At 41.8% G+C, this 9931-nt stretch overlaps 1 pseudogene; it reads left to right on the top strand.

The window, feature by feature from the left end:
* The first annotated feature begins 231 nt into the window (after positions 1–231).
* Positions 232–9931, top strand: part of LOC130834451 (microtubule-associated protein RP/EB family member 1-like) — a 29172-nt pseudogene continuing 19472 nt past the window's right edge.

The following is a 9931-nucleotide window of genomic DNA, read 5'->3' as shown; positions in this document are numbered from 1 at the left end:
TTCTCATTTAACTCCTTTCTTCTTTCAGTAACTCCAAATTTGTTTTCTTTTAATATTTATTTATTTAGTTGTGCCGAGTCTTAGTTGCAGCAAGAGGGCTCCTTAGTTGTGGCATGCGAACTCCTAGCTGCAGAATGCATGTGGGATCTAGTTCCCTGAACAGGAATCGAACCTGGGCCCCCAGCGTTGGAAGCAAGAGTCTTATCCACGGGGCAGGGTCAGGCGGTTTGAATGAGACGAAGACGGAACCGGAGCCAGGTACGGGCAGCGGACGTGGTCCAGCCGAGAGCCGAAGATGGCAGTGAACGTGTACTCAACGTCGGTCACCAGCGATAACCTCAGTCGACATGACATGCTGGCCTGGATCAATGAGTCTCTGCAGTTGAATCTGACAAAGATTGAACAGTTGTGCTCAGGGGCTGCCTATTGTCAGTTTATGGACATGCTGTTCCCTGGCTCCATTGCCTTGAAGAAAGTGAAATTCCAAGCTAAGCTAGAACATGAGTACATCCAGAACTTCAAAATACTACAAGCAGGTTTTAAGAGGATGGGTGTTGACAAAATAATTCCTGTGGACAAATTAGTAAAAGGAAAGTTTCAGGACAATTTTGAATTCATTCAGTGGTTCAAGAAGTTTTTTGATGCAAACTATGATGGGAAAGACGATGACCCCTGTAGCTGCCAGACAAGGTCAAGAAACTGCGGTGGCCCCCTCCCTTGTTGCTCCAGCTCTGAACAAACCGAAGAAACCTCTCAGCTCTAGCAGTGCAGCTCCACAGAGGCCCATTGCAACACCCAGAACTACTGCAACCCCTGAGGCTGGCCCAGGTGTGGTGCGGAAGAATCCTGGTGTGGGGAACGGGGATGATGAAGCAGCCAAATGGATGCAGCAGGTCAACGTATTGAAACGTACCGTTGAAGACTTGGAGAAAGAGAGAGATTTCTCCTTTGGAAAGCTAAGGAACATTGAATTGATCTGCCAGGAGAACGAGGGGGAAAACAGCCCCGTGTTGCAGAGGATTGTGGACATTCTCTATGCCACAGATGAAGGCTTTGTGACACCTGATGAAGGGGGCCCTCAGGAGGAACAAGAAGAGTATGAACAGCCTGGACCCGCCAAGCACCATCCGAATGCTTCACTCCAAATCATGTGCTTAACTTTAAAATATTCCCTTTTATTATTCTTAGAGGACTCACTGGTTTCTTTTCATAAGCAAAAAGTACCTCTTCTTAAAGTGCCCTTTGCAGAAGTTTCACTCCTTTTCCAATAAGTTTGAGTTAGGAGCTTTTACCTTGTAGCAGAGCAGTATTAACATCTAGTTGGTTCACCCAGGGAACAAAGAGGCTGACCATAGGGCTTACTTTGTGGATGCTGGTAGCACTGATGGCTGGAGAAGGTGGAGACCTCAGTAGAGAGATGTAAAGACGGAATCGAATTTTAAGCTAATGTGAAATCTTGGCAGAAAACGTTTTAATAAAGAAATAAATGCCTTAAGAGTATTTAAAAGATGCTTCATATTTCAAAACGTAAAATGTAACTTGCCAGGAGATTTTGTGTGTTTGACATTGTGTCTGGGAGGGAAGGGTCAGAACCTGGAACCTTTGGGACCTGATGTTCCCAACCCTCATAGGGCTACTTGATCCTCACAGGCCCAGACCTTGGCCCAAAAGGAAAGTTTGAAAAGTTGCTTTGTAAAGCCATTTAGTGTCCTTGACCAATTGCATCCCTGCTGAGAAGCAAGAGGCATTGTTGCCTGGATGAATAGAGGGTGTGTTTTAGCCCTGAGACGTTTTGAGTCAGAGAGCTTGATTTTCATTGAACATTTCTCTGGTGATTTTTCCAGTTATCCCTGATATTTCTGTGTACTGTGGGGTTTTTTTTTTTTTTTTTTTGGAAATGAGGTGTGTCCAGTTTTTAAATCTAACGGCTACTTTTGGGGACTTGCCCACATCTCTGGGATTTGAATGGGAGTTGTGTCCCATTTTACTGTCTTTTAAGTTTACATTTGACATGTTACTCTTCTCTGCTCCCCTTGCCCACTGGGGACTCCTCTTTGGCTCCTTAAAGTTTGCTGCTTAGAGTGGAAGTTCAGCAGGCAGGTGATCATGCTGCGAGTTCTTTCTGGACCTCTGGCAAAGGGAGTGATCATTGAAGGCCACCGCTACCTTGGGATCTGCAAGGCTGGGTGTTTTCGGTACCTGCTGTCCACAGCCCTCCACTGTTATCGGAATACTTTGCCAGTGCACTAATCTCTTTGGAGATAAAAATGTTAGCGTGTTACTAAATGTTAATTTTCTTTTGCAGAAAATACAGTACCATGTCTGAATTAATTATTAATATTTAAAATATTTCATTCCTAACTCCCTCATTTGCCTTGCCCACAGCCTATTCAGTTCCTTTGTTCGGCAGAATTCTGCAAAATGTGTGTCACCCACTACTGAGATTGTTCAGTCCCTGATGTATTTGTATTGATTTGTTTCTGGTGGTAGCTTGTCCTGAAATGTGTGTAGCAAGCAGGTATTTTATGATAAAATTGTTGTGTAGTGCATGCTCTGTGTGAAATTCAGAGGAAAACCCAGATTCAGTGATTAACAATGCCAAAAAATGCAAGTAACTAGCCATTGTTCAAATAACAGTGGTGCTATTTCTCTTTTGTGGCCTTTTAGACTTTTGTTGCCCTAAAATTCCATTTTATTGGGAACCCATTTTCCGCCTGGTCTTTCTTGACAGGGTTTTTTTCTACTTTAAACAGTTTCTAAATAAAATTCTGTATTTCAAGAGAAAAAAAAAAAAAAAGAGTCTTATCCACTGTGCCACCAGGGAAGTCCCCCAAATTTGTTGATTTTCCTCTAGACAAGTTTTTCATATTTTCTTTCTTTCTATTTATTTAACTTTTTGGCCGCAGCGCACAGCATGTGGGATCTTAGTTCACCAACTAGGGATCGAACCTGCATCCCCTGCATTGGAAGCTCGGAGTCTCAACCACTGGGCTGCCAGGAAATTCCCGAGTCTTTCATATTTTCTTTCACAGATCCCTTCTCTTCCATTTGAATTTCGAATGTCAAAATTCCCCAGGGCGGTCCTCGACCCTTCCCCTCTTTCCTGTGTTTTCTCCCTCGGTTACATAATCCATCCCTAGCTTTCAGTGCCATCTCTGTGCTGAAAAGCCCCAAACGGGCACCTCTCCACTTCTCCCCTGGATTCTGGATTCACGGCCAATCTCCTTCTTGACATGCCCACTTTTGTGTGAGTGTGGAGGTTAGCTGCGTTACATTTCTATAGTGTCAAGCTATAAACATGAACGTTTGGTTTGGGTTTTTTGTTTTGTATTGTTTTTGTTTTGTTTTGTTTTGTCGTTATAGTATATTTCTAACTAATATAACCAGTAAGTGGTAAAACAGGAAATGAACCTAAGTTTATCTGATTTCAATACTCATGTTGGCCTTGTATGTCCTGATGTTCCTGGACAGTTTCTGAATAGAACTGCTCAATATTCAACATTATAATATGGCTTCTTCCATCAAGGAGTCTCTCCTTGACATCTCCACTTTGATATCTAAAAGACGCCTCAAATTTCAGGAAACTCTTTATTTTCCCCTCTCTTTCCAACCAGAGCAGTTCTAACCCAGGTGTATCGGTTAGAGTTCAATCAGGAAAACAGAGTCTCTCTAGGTCTTTCCAACGAAGAGAATTGAATACCAGGAGTTGACAACACAAGTGAAGGAGGCAGGAGATGGTGTAGCAGCCATAGATTAGCCACAGTAGGAAATCACCATCACCTGATGAAGGGCTGGAAGGAAGCAGAGGTGGAGGTGTCATCAGAGTCCAGAAGCCAGTGCTGTCCAGGGAGAGATGGGACCATGAAGGCTGACAGAAGCTAGAGCCACAGAAGAGACAAAAGCTCTGCTAGAGATACTTGATGCAGACGGAGAGCGAGTACCCCTGGCTTCTCCCTTCCTCTTGCCAATCAGTCTTCTGCCATTTCCTCCATTGCCCAATCCAAAATCCATCTGACAATGAAACCTGGGCAGTAAGGAGTCTTATGACATAGAGCATAGCATGGGTAGAATGGGGAAAGGATGTGAGGGCAAACAGGAAGTAACCAATCTCACCTTTCTCGGTGAATGGCACAATCTCCACTGAGTTACTGAAGCCAAACTATAGAAGCAAACTACCCAATAAAGAGTTCAAGGTAATGATCACAAAGTTGCTTTGTGTACTTGGAAGAAGAATGGATGAACACAGTGAGAATTTGAACAATGGGCTAGAAAATAGAAAATAGAAACTATTTACAATAGCCGAGACATGGAAGCAACCTAAACGTGCATCAACGAATGGATAAAGAAGATGAGGCACATATATACAATGGGATATTACTCAGCCATAAAAAGGAATGAAATTGAGATATTTGTAGTGAGGTGAATGGACCTAAAGTCTGTCATACAAAGCGAAGTAAGCCAGAAAGAGAAAAACAAATACCGTACGTTAATGCATATACATGGAATCTAAAAAAATGGTACTGATGAACCCAGTGGCAGGGCAAGAATAAAGATACAGATGCAGAGAACAGACTTGAGGACACAGTGGGGGGATTGTCGAAAGGGAAGCTGAGACAAAGTGAGAGAGTAGCATTGACATATATACACTTTACCAAAAGTAAAATAGATAGCTAGTGGGAAGCTGCTGCATAACACAGGGAGATAAACTTGATGATGGGTGATGACTTAGAGGGCTGGAATAGGGAGGGTGGGAGGGAGTCGTGGGAGGGGATATGGGGATATATGTATAAATACAGATGATTCACTTTGTTGTACAGTAGAAACTGGCACAGCAGTATAAAGCAATTATATACCAATAAAGAGCTTAAAAAATATAAAAAGAAAAGAAAAGAAAATAGAGCTGAAGAATACAATAACTGAAATTTAAAAATACACTACAATAAATCAACAAGAGATCAACATATGTTATCAAACTAAAACACCTATTGAGGTCAAGATGTCAATCCTCCCCAAATTAATATATAAACTTAATACGATCAAATTAAAATTGCAACAAAGTATTTTGGAAAAATTAACCAAATAATTCCAAATTAATCTGGAGAATATTCAAGAACTTTTTTAAAAGTAGAATGAGGGATGTTAAAATATATATAAAACTACAAGAGTAGATAGACATAATCGCAACTCACATTTAAATACAGTTTGATGGTTTTCCAAATGCATTTGCATCGATTATCTCATTTGATCCATGTAATATACTTTACAAATCGAACAGGGATTATATAAAGGAAGAAACAGAAGCTCAAAAAGATTAACTTGTGCAAAGTTACTCAGTTTAAACTCATTCCTGGTGTGGCGCTCTGGTCCATCTCATTTTTAGGGATGGCTATAATCATTAATCATCTATACTTTTGAAATCTTGTCACAATTTTATATTTAACAGAACAGGTAAAATGGAGGTTGAAATGTGAGAGATGTCCCTGGTTAATTGAAAGATGGCTTTCCTTTGAGCATAGAAACAGCAAGATGTTGACATAATGACAATACAAGCAACAGTCTCACACAGAGTTCTCCCTTGGATGTCTAAAATTTGATATTAATCAACTACTTAGCACAGGCTTTTAAGAGTTGGTTTTCCCCCAGACAATACCATAATGCTGTAATCTTTCCTGCTTGTCTTAGAATCCCCAGGACTTTTGGTACATCTGTTGCTACTATGATTTTTGTTTGTTTGTTTACAGTGTCAGCTTATGTTTAGAAAGCATGTGAATCAGCTCAAAGCTTATTACCTTGTACCAGTCATGTTCTGCTTGGTGTACTTGCAGACTTGCCTGACTTTCATCTTCCCTGCAGTGATGGCAGCTACTTAAAGCTGACTCCGTGGCTATCCAATACCTAACACAGTACTACATCCATACATAAATATATGAGAAACGAATCTGTCAAGTCTTTAAAATTATGATGAGTGACGATGATGCTGATGAAGCCTCCATCCACAGCATCAGAGTATAGCAAATTATTTTGCCAGCTTCCTACAGAAGGGAAACATGGGAAACTCTATAATATGGACTTTCCTGGACAGTTCAGGAAGTTTGCTTCCTAGTCTCCAAATTTAAGGCAGCCCTGAAGAGCTGAGATGAGATGTCTGTATAGCCAGCAGATACCTCTTACAGAGGCTAGAGTGCTAGCTCTGCTTCAGGACCATCAAATATTTCTGCTCAATAAGACCCATAAAGCTTCCAGTGTTCAGCCTGGAATTAGTTGTTACATTTCCAGTGACTGGAAAATGAGAATTAATAAGAGAATCATTCATTTAGACATTCTCAGTGAGCATCAAGAAGCCTAATTACATACAAATATTTTTCTCATGCTTGTCTCAAAAATATCCCATTTTTAACTAAATGAATCCTGTAAAAGATTTCTGGGTGAAGAATATAGTCCTTTTTACATAGTATTAAACAAGATTCTTGAATGTGTATTTTATACCCCAAGAAAGGTACTTGTATGGTCAGTTTTATTATGTAAAATTGACAGATGCGGCTATGTGACTTCCAAGGAGTTTCACAAAGTCATAAATTCCTCAGCCTGTGCCTACCTATCTCATGCATCCCATTTTAGTTGTCTAACTATGTTTCATTTTTTAAATAATGACAGTGAGAGAAGGGAACCAGGCCTCCTGTATAAAAACAAACCCATATTTCTCTTCTCATAAAAAAATGAGGAATTGTCGATCTCCTTGGGAGACTAAGCCATCATAGTAACTTATGAAGCTCTGAAAAATCCTGGACCCCTTTTCAACCTCAAGCTGATCATCCGTGTGTGACTCATTCACAGTAAATCTATGCCTGAACATTTTTAGTCTTAAACCAAATGTTGCCTCATTATCCCCAAGCTGAAACTACACTGAAAGCTCAGCCAACCTCTCACTTTCCTTTGACAGCCTGCACTGCCAGGAATATAGTCATTTCTGAGTAATCCTTTCATTACTCTTTGGCTAGTGATTACGCTCAAACCCCTCTGCCTCTGAGACTGTGTTCTTTTAACATTTGCTCTCCTGTCCTCTTCTCCCCGTTCCTGCTGGCCCTCATTGGCCCTTGCAGCAGTCTGTTGTCTCAGTCCTAGTGTCATCCTTGATGCCTCCTCCTAAAACCAGACAGGTCCAAGGGCTGCCAATGGAGGTGGGAGACCATCTTTTCCAGCTCTTCGTTGTAAAGCAGGAAGCCCCTGATTTTAAGCAAAGCTGAATGAAATCCCCTCTCCCCTCAGAGGCAGCCTGCTCATCTGCCCCTTCACTCCACCCCCCAAGGGTCTATAAGTGCCTGAGTTTTTTTACCTTATCTAAGTGTCAGACACCGAGAGGGAAATTCTGCTCTGGCCCCAAGTGCCTGAAAGACTGTGCCCTGCTTTCCCATCTCCTCTAAGACAGCCCAGTATCTAGACTGGGTCCTGCTTCTCCTCATTCCAGCTGAGATTACAGCCAGAACAATGCACTGACGATCCTCACATTTTATGTGTGCTACCTCTGCCTCCCTGCCCAGAATCAGACCCTCTTCCTATGCGCATGCCCGGCTGCAAGGACAGTGGCCGTGTTCCTGCCGAGACAAAGCTGCACAGGCTGATCCCCTCCAGGACCAGGGTCATCTCCATGTCCAGGTTGTTGCCGTGCTTCTCCTGAGGGCTTCCCACCACCTGCCCTCTTCATCTGCTCTTGGGGACTCCCCTTTGTCCCTGCCACGCTCCACAGCCAGCGTTACTTCCTCGCCAAGTGTTACGACTGCCGTCAGAGCAGATATTTCTAAGATAGAATGTCAGAGACTATTTCTAATAAAGGCGACATTACACCCAACTTCAGGCTTGAAACTGGGGTAACTGACCCTTGACAGAAGGCCATGGGCTCCTCAAAGCCCAGGATAAACGTGGCACGGCTTCTTGGGGCATCAATTTTACTTAATAGCAATAATGTCCAAGTTCCTAAATATTAATACAAAGTATGGACGATTGTGGAATAAAATGCAGAATGTATGTTAATTTTTAAAGATGAAACCCAAGACTTCTAGGACATTTGGAAATTCAGGTGGAAATATCAGCATGGTTCCCAACCGCTCACACCACCCCCCTCGCCCCCCAGGTGTGGCTGTTCATTCTTGTCACTTGTTACTGAGGACATTGGAGAGACGTGGCTGTGTGATTGTTTCACATTGTTTAAAGTGGTTACTGGCAAGGAAAGGTTTTTATTTATTTTTTATTGAAGTGTAGTTGAATTTTTTTTTTTTGGCCGCATCATGCAGCTTGCGGGATCTTAGTTCCCCAACCAGGGATTGAACCCAGGTCCTCCGCAGTGAAAGCACAGAGTCATAACCACTGGACCGCCAGGGAATTCCCAGGAGTAAATTTTGTATTTTATAAATACGGCCATTTCCCCTCTGGCCCTGCCATTGACCATTTTCCTGAGGCCTTTCTAGATGTTGTGCTTGAGAAGAGTTTGCAGGACTCAAGTGGCTTTAGAGGGTTTTCTTCTCGACTGCCATTTGAAACGGAATTATTTTTTGTGAAGGTTACAAACAAACTAATGTCTCAATAGTTATGGATAATTACAATTTTCTTTTTTTTTTTTGCTGTTATAAACAGAGCTACAATGAACATTCTTATCAACATATTTCTGTGCATATCATTGATTGTTTTTCTGATGATAATGGAGGAGGTGACTCTTTCTAAAAATATAAATTAGCCTAATACTTGTATATTTTTATTTTTATAAACCCCAGGACTAGGTGGTGAATATGAGACAATTCTCTTGTGCCAGAAAGAGGTGTATCTATGAATACCAAAGTCATACCAAGGTTCAGAAATTGTTATCTTCAGGTCACCTGGCCACATCTGACCACAGACTAAATCACTCAAACATCCTAAATATGTGAGAAAAAAAATGTGGGGAGGAGACTGACATAGTAGAAAGCTAGACCTGGATTCCAGTGCCAAGCCACTCCCCATGTGGATTCTGGCTACTCACAGACAGCATTTTTAGCACATATATCTTAGCTCTAATACTAAAACCAAGCAGAATTGTACAGATAAAATGTTACTGCAGAGAGCAATGTACTTGAGAGCCATAAGACTAGCTGAAATTTAACAGGCAAAATTGTACCTTTCTTGTTCCAAATGTGGGCTTTAAAGAATATGGAATAGCAAGAAAAAAGTGTGTATAAAATCCATGCAACAATGCTATGCAGCCAATACTTAGATTCTCTTGATGTTCACCTACAAGCTGACACTCATGGTTTGATCAGCTCTGGGCATCACCCCACCCCCATTAAAGCTAAGACAGCATGTATTTACACCCCAGCACCCTTTCCCTGCCCTAGGAGAACCCTGTTGAATATCTAATACTAGTGGAAACAAGGCACCGAACTTGACACTGAGCGTCAGTGCTTCATACCTGGGACCATTTCATCCTCATGACCTGCGTAAATGTTAATATCATCACCTTCCAGATGAAGAACCAAAGGTCATGGTAGGCCCGGATTTGCTAAATGTGTATTAAGTTTGACCTGCGGTCCCAAACACAACACAGATACATGACTGTGGATGTTGACATATGGGGCCTTTCAAAGGTAGTCATAAAGGAATAAAATAGCTGTTAGCACAGTTAATGACCCATTGAAATATTGATCAGTGCAGCCGGTGTTCAGAGAAGGGTTGCATTGCACTATGGAAAATGATGAGAAACCTGAGGTCCGTAGAAATCTCACAGATGCTATCTGTAGCCTTATCTAGGGCCAAATTATGGCTCTCGATTTATCTGATGAACAGCAGCTCGAGTAATTTTTCAAGGTCAATACAAACAGCGCACTCAATGTCACAGCTCTGTTGCCCCTGAATTGCAGCCGAAAAGAATTGCACCACACCCGTAGCATCTTCGGAAAATAAAAAG

The sequence above is a fragment of the Hippopotamus amphibius genome, chromosome 13, assembly GCF_030028045.1.
Source record: "Hippopotamus amphibius kiboko isolate mHipAmp2 chromosome 13, mHipAmp2.hap2, whole genome shotgun sequence".
NCBI classification, from domain to species: Eukaryota; Metazoa; Chordata; class Mammalia; order Artiodactyla; family Hippopotamidae; genus Hippopotamus; species Hippopotamus amphibius.
The sequence above is the reverse complement of the archived record's forward strand: the minus strand, read 5'-3'. Positions and strand labels throughout refer to the sequence as shown.